This window comes from Helobdella robusta (assembly GCF_000326865.2).
Source record: "Helobdella robusta unplaced genomic scaffold HELROscaffold_24, whole genome shotgun sequence".
Classification (NCBI taxonomy): Eukaryota; Metazoa; Annelida; class Clitellata; order Rhynchobdellida; family Glossiphoniidae; genus Helobdella; species Helobdella robusta.
The window spans coordinates 1,861,409-1,869,082 of record NW_008704261.1 but is presented as its reverse complement, the minus strand read 5'-3'; positions in this window follow the sequence as shown (position 1 = coordinate 1,869,082).

Here is a 7,674-nt window from a genome sequence, read left to right as displayed (position 1 = left end):
GTTTAGACTCATCTTTATTCGTTTGTTCCACAAAAAAAATTGTTATAGATGTTTTTTCTTGTTTCTGTTTAATAACTAGGAGTTTTAATAAATGTTTTAATTAAAGATGTTTTTATGTTTTATTGGATATGATCGTAATCGATATCATGATCTTTTTTCAAAATCATTTGTGTTTAACAGTTTGTTCGTTTTGGATTCCTGTCGAACGTTTGATTTTTCCGGAACCCCACCTTTTTCATTTACTACCTTCCAGTCAACTAGAAAGTTTCTATTTGACCTCAAAACCCATCTATTGCAAAGTTCTGTTGAACCGCATGGAATTAACCCTATAAAAATAATTTCTTTTCTTACGTGGTTGTATTTGCATGAATTTTCAAACAAGCTTTTAGGTAACTGAAGTAGTAAGACTGAAGAGATAAAGGTGGGGTTACTGAAAAATCAAACGCTTGACTGAAATCCGAAACAAATTATTAAAGGCAAATTAATTTGAAAAAAAAAAGATTAAAATATCGATTTCATATGAAGTAAACAGCACTATCTCAAGTACGACAAATGTGGTTAACAAATTTATTTGCATTTACAATATCTATAAAAAATATTAACTTAACTCGGTTATTTAATATTTAATTTTTTGACTAATATAATTTTTATCAATCAATTAGGTTTATTTACTAGTTTATTATCAGGTATGACAAATGTGGTTAATAAATTTATTTGCATTTACAAATCTCTTTATAAAAAATATTGAGTTAACTCGTTATATTGAAAAAAGTTGAAGGTTTATTAGACTCTTCTAATGTTCAGAGGTATCAACACAAACAATGTACATGAATACGAATAAGTTTGTGCAGCTCTTTCCAAAATGAAATCAAATAAAACGCCAGGCCCAGATGAGAGTTGTTGGAAAAATTAAATGCTTTTATGAATTTGGTATTGAAAAAGTTGCAGAAATTTTGAATGAGATATATAACAGCGGCAAAATTAGCCAATATTTATTGCACTGCCTAAAAAGTCAAAAAACGTAATGCAACCGACTGAATTACATGGAACAGCAAGCTTGATGATCCATCTTACAAAACTACTTTTGAAAATTCTTATGATAGAAAATCTCGAAGCAAAATCAGATCTGAAATTTCTAATGTCCAATGTGGTTTTGTCGAGGATTGTGGTACAAGAAACTTTTTCTTTATGCTGCGAATGATCAGTGAACGAGCGATTAAATTGAAGTGACTTGTTAATATTTTTTGTCGATTACTCAAAAGCTTTTGATAGCGTGAAACAAGTGGAGCTTATGGAAATATTGGTAAATTTGGACATTGATAGAAAAGATATGAAAGTTATCCAAAACCTTTATTGGGACCAAAGAGCAGCGATGAAAGTTGATAACAAGTTTTGTCTAGTTTTGTTGAAATAAAGAAAGGTGTTAGTTCAGGCTGTGTATTCTCTCCAGACTTGTACAATCTTTATAGTGAGATCATCATGAGAAAGATAGAAGATCTACCCGGAATTTCCATTGGAGGCGTTAATATAAGAAATGTTAGGTATGTTCATGATACAGCTCTTATAGCGGTATCAATGGGAAAACTGCAAACAATTGTTTTCAAATCGGTTTTTTAAAGTGAAAAGAAAGGCTTGCAAATTAACATCAACAAAACATGGTGCATTTGTTAGACTCTGGATTGTAAAAGCAAAATTATCTTTTCCATAATCATAGTAAAAGCAAAATCATCTCGATCTACTCCATAATCATAGTAAAAGCAAAATCATCTCGATCTCCTCCATAATCATTAATGGTAAACAAATCAACAGCTTTAATTATCTCGGAAGTCTGATTACCTCAGGTTGTAAATGTGATATGGATAGCAAAAGAAGGATAGTTCTGGCGAAAGATGCTTATTCTAACTTACAACTCTGAGTCCTGGACAATTTTTTAAAAAATGGAGTCTTGGACAATTTCTAAAGAAATTGAAAAAAAGATTAATGCTGCTGATATGTGGTTTTTGAGAAGAATTATGAAAATTAGTCGAACCTCTCAAACCTCAAATGTATTAAAACAGTCCGATTATGAAAAGAAGAAATTACTACAAATAAACTATTGAAAAATAAAAAATTAGAAAAATTCGGTTGACATGAAAACGCAGGAGAAATACGACAGATGTAAGCACAATGTCGTTATTCATATGACGACATATATACAATACCCCTTTTATATACCATTATATAAAACAAATTTAACTATTTCTGAGTACGACATTATTTTTACATATATAATTAACTAATTTGTGTTAAAATATAAACAAAATACTTTTATTACATTACGTTAATTATGTTTCATTACAGTTTATTTTATTTCATTTGGTTTAAGTATGACATTTCATATTTTAGATAAGATATTAGAAAATATATATCTTATATATATATATATCTTATATATTATTATATATATTATATATCTTATATATTATCTAATCTTATATATATCTGGAAAATTATAAAATGGCGATGTTGTGAAAATTGGCAGTGTGGAGAGAAGATCGAAATATCTGATACAACTAAGATCAGAGATAGAACAAATATAGGCTTTGTAGAAAAAATTTGGAAGGTATGCGGATAAATGGAAAAAATGAAACAGAAAATGTCCGAAGGAGAAGCTACAAAAGTGGGCCTTGATTGTATGAGTTCTGGCAACGTAGGGGTAAGACTTATTTACTTTGAACCGAGTTTGAAAAATAAACGCTGTGGGTTTCCTCAAAGGGCTGACCAAGAAGCAAGAGGATAGTAAAAAAAATTGTATGCAAAAATGAATATTCCAGCTTCAAAAATATTCAACTTTTGGGAGGGTTTTAGGTATGACCGGCGTAGAGATAATTTGTCGGTGATAGTTTAACTCGACAGTAGCTGTTACTCATGGTTCTTTATCGTCAACCAGAATGTTGCTGTCGTTATATATATTTCGTTTTTTTGGAAAATTGTCTAACCATAACCTCAACTTTAATAACTTTTTTTGGCAATTTCCCACAGGAATTGAGTTTCAACATTTTAACACATTTTACTACACACCATTACAAACATATTGATGAAGAAATTATTTGGTAACAATTTAATTGGAAAATTTGTGAAATTTTAGATAAAATGCCCTTACTAATTTGAATTAAAAGTTTTTGTTTAAAATCATAAGTTTTTGATTTGTCTAAGCTGTAACCGATAAAAACCCTTACATACCTAAAACCATGACAGTTCCATTAAACACAATGGGCTTTCATTAACACGTTTTGATTACCTCTACAAGGCTTCAGGCGTTGTATGTTCCATGTGTTGGCTTTTCTTTCTAGCGGCAGTTTGCTGTATAATTGATGGTCGAAAATTTTACGTCTGGAAGTATTCCATTTCACACATTGTTTAAACTCACGATTAATATAGAACCTAAATTTCACTGAAGATAAAATAATGGGTATAAAAAACAGGAAGAAAAAAAAAACAAAAATTTATTTTAAGTTTTATTGCAATATACAAAAATTATGACTTGTGAAATCAAGCTACATAAATGAAAATATGCTAAATTTAAAGTTAGAACTTCAATAAAAATGAGAAAATTAAATATTAAATGCCATTTGTTTTTTATTGAGAACTTTTTTGTTTTTTCCAATGGAAGGTCGACTTTGAAAAGTTGAAGAAACATCTCCTATATTAAATATTAAATTAATAGATAAAAAAATTATAAATATGTAAACAGTATTAATATATATCAAATTCAAATAAGATTATTCGACAATCTAAATTCTACCGAATGTCCTTAAATTAAAAAAAATATTGGAAATTAATTATATAAAGTTGATATTGATTTAACCGTTTGACTATAGAAACATGACGGAAAAACAAAAATATAAAATGTAGGTATAATTTATTTAAGCAAGATTTTGTCCTATGTTTTAAAACTTTTCAACATTCTAAACATTTAATTTTATTAAAATTAATAAGATTGTAAATAAAAAATGAAGGTATGAAAGGAGCCAAATTAAAATATTAAATATTTCATAACTAAGACTGTATATAAAAATTAGAATTATCAATTTGTAATAAATTAATGTAAAAAATTAAAAAAAGAAATTACAAAATAAAATTGAACAGAAAGTTATGGCACTGTTTCCACTTCGTTTGACATGACCAAACCACCGCAGACGGTGTTGCCGGCATTCGTCCTTTATATCATCTAAACCAACACGAGGCAGGATTTCGGTAGATATGATGTGATCCTTCAGACTAATTCATTGCATCCATCGGAGCATTTTCATATCAGTTCGGTGAAGTTGTTGTTCCAGTTTGGTTGTCATTGGCTATGTTTCTGCACCATATAACAACACCGGTTACATTGCTGAAACTTGATTGAATTGTTACCGACACTAGCTTTACAAACTGAACTGGGCCATCGTCCAGTAGCCGTGGATTGAATGGGTTCACCAGTGTTCATTGCTTTGGTTTTGCTGATGTTGACTTTGAATCCATGATCGGCCAGTCTGGTGTTCCAATCTTCAAACATCTGTGCTGCATTCTGTTCAGACGTGGCTGTTAAAACAATATCATCAGCATATATTAGATTCCAAATGTCACCAGTGCGCATCGGTTTTGTGATTTCTTGCATCACAGTGGACTGTGATGACAAATAACAGTGGACTGAGAATCGAGCCAACGCCGATGTCAAATCCATCTATGTTTCCAACCGTTGTGCCGACGAAAGTCTTAGTATTCGTTTACATTTCCATCACAAGTCGAACAAGATATTCTAGATTGAGTTGTCGACGTTACCGACTCCACCTGATTGCTTCATGGGGAACTCGATAAAATGCTTTTTCAAGGTTTACAAAAATGTGTGATAGTTGTTGATACTTTGCAGTTGCCGAAGGATGTGAATTGCATCAATTGTTGATTTCCCCGCTAGGAAACCAAATTGATAATTTCCGATTGTGATGCACGACATTAATCTTCTCTCAATGATTTTCTCGATAATTTTCAAAACTTCAAACTTCATAAATTAAAGAAATTAACAAATAACTATTAAATTCCAAGCTACATATACTGAACTGTAAAAACTCATAAACAATGATTGAGACCAATTATCAGCTACATCTCTACTCCAACATACATCCATCTGTTCCATCGAGACCGATAGCATTATCTTTTTTTCCTCAGAAACCTGTCTTGACTCAGCTTGCAAAAAAGATGGCAAAAAATGAAAAATGCCTTCATATGAAATGATATTTTTTCTATATCTCATTCAATGCTCCATTCGTTTCTGCTGTGCTCTCCATTTTCGCTTGACTTCTAAGCTGCAATCATAATTTCTTGTAATTAGGCTTCCCAGGTATACAAACTGATCTATCTCTTCAATATTTTCTCTATCTACCCTTATATCAGCTACCATAACTTTTGTTTTTTTTTATTTAAAAAAATTCGGGCCTGTGATTTCCTAAATCTAAAATTTAATTCAAATTGGCATTGTGATGATAGCTGGATGTCCGTATGTCCGTTACATGCGTTTAAGGAACTATGCTTAAAAAATTTAAGTTTCGGAGCGAAACCGAAAACCAAAGAAACCGATATTAGTTTTGCTGACTGAACCGAAACCGTAAACCGAAACGAAAAAAATTAGGGTTCGTAGCTCTGGTTTTATGTGAAGAGGTGGAAGGAAGATTTTGGTAGGAATCTCTGATAAATGATAAACTCTGAAAAGCCTTCTAACCAAATAATTTCACTTGTGTTTATTTCTCCCTGACCAATTCATCCTTACTTCACAAAATCAAATGATGTCACAACTGTAATCTTTCAACACGTGCTTTTTTTATACCTTCTTGTCTGCCACACCGTTTGCACATTTCATGTTTTGACTAATATAATTTTTATCAATCATTCTAATATTTCTAGATTCAGTATTAAACTTTTCATTGCAGTCACTAGTCCGCAAAACTGCCGCTAAACTTCCATCATTTTGTTCCAACAATGCCACATAGCAAAATATCTTAATAAAGTTATCATACCGATACACTACATACCAAGTAGATACAACTTTAAAAAAACATCTGAATTTATCAATATTGTTGTTATAATGCTCAATCACAAAATAGTTCTCCACTATGAGATACATCTCATAATTTCACTTGTGTTTATTTCTCCCTGACCAATTCATCCTTACTTCACAAAATCAAATGATGTCACAACTGTAATCTTTCAACACGTGCTTTTTTTATAACTTCTTGTCTGCCACAACGTTCGCACATTTCATGTTTCGACTAATATAATTTTTATCAATCATTCTAATATTTCTAGACTCAGTATTAAACTTTTCATTGCAGTGACTAGTCCGCAAAACTGCCGCTAAACTTCCATCATTTTGTTCCAACAATGCCACATAGCAAAATATAGCAAGATGCATAGCGTTTCCTACGGTGTTGGTTTTCATCCGTAGTTTGCTGTTTGTATCAGTATTACTGATAAACTTATAAATATTTATAATATACACGATATATAGTATATAACAAATAAAAAATAGAAACAAAATCAATAGATTAAAATCAAATTGCTCCACTAGCGTCCAATTATCGATATTCCGTATGTTCAAGATTTCTGATAAATAAACACAACTGCTTCAAAGGCAAACTAGTATAAACGTTTATTAAAATGCCAACAGTAATAGAAACACCAAATTATTGACTAATCGAAAAAATACTTTCGATGTCACACGATAGCCAACAATTCACTTCGCAACTAAATAAATCACATCTAAAACATCGCTACTTTTATAATTGTAATATTGTATATATACAGATATATATATATATATAATTAATAATACTTAATAATTATTCTACATTTTCTCTAAGAAAGTATATAGAAACATCACAATAACTAGAAACATCACAATATTTAGAAACAATGAAACATAAAGATTCCAGCAGTCATAACATTATATATATATACACGACGAGACAAAGTTGTTGTATTATTACATTATATTTGTTTAAAACTAGTGGCATAATGAAGGTAACAGCACTCGGTATGGGTGCAATTTTCAAAGCCTTAAATTATATATCATAAGAATAGACAAACAACAACAACAACATACGTTTAGACGGCATTTTCCCCGAGATCGGGGGTTGCCGTTTGGCTACCTATGATGAAACCGAAATACCCCTCGACGCCATCCACATCTGTCACTCACCTCAGTATCACGCAACCCCGCTTTCACCCTGTCCTTCTCCACCTGCTCTCTCCATCCCAATCGCGGACGACCCCTTCCTACCACTCCTTCAACCTCGAACTCCAACGCTCGCCTAATCCCGACACTTTCATCCCTTCTCAACACATGTCCATACTACCGCAATCTCGATCTCCTTATCAATGTCACAATGTCCTCATTCAGTCCCATCATTGACATCAGCTCTGTACTACTCCCCCTATCCTTCACTTTAACCCCACACATCATCCTCACCATAGCTCTTTCAGCCCTCTGCAGTACACTTTCCTCCTCTCTCCTCAACACCCAAGTTTCACCACCATATACCATCGCTGCTCTCACACATGCTTTATATACCCTCCCTTTCATCTTCACTGACCATTTCTTTCCACACAATACCCCACCCAGTTCCCTAAATTTCATCCATTCCACACGAACTCTAGCCG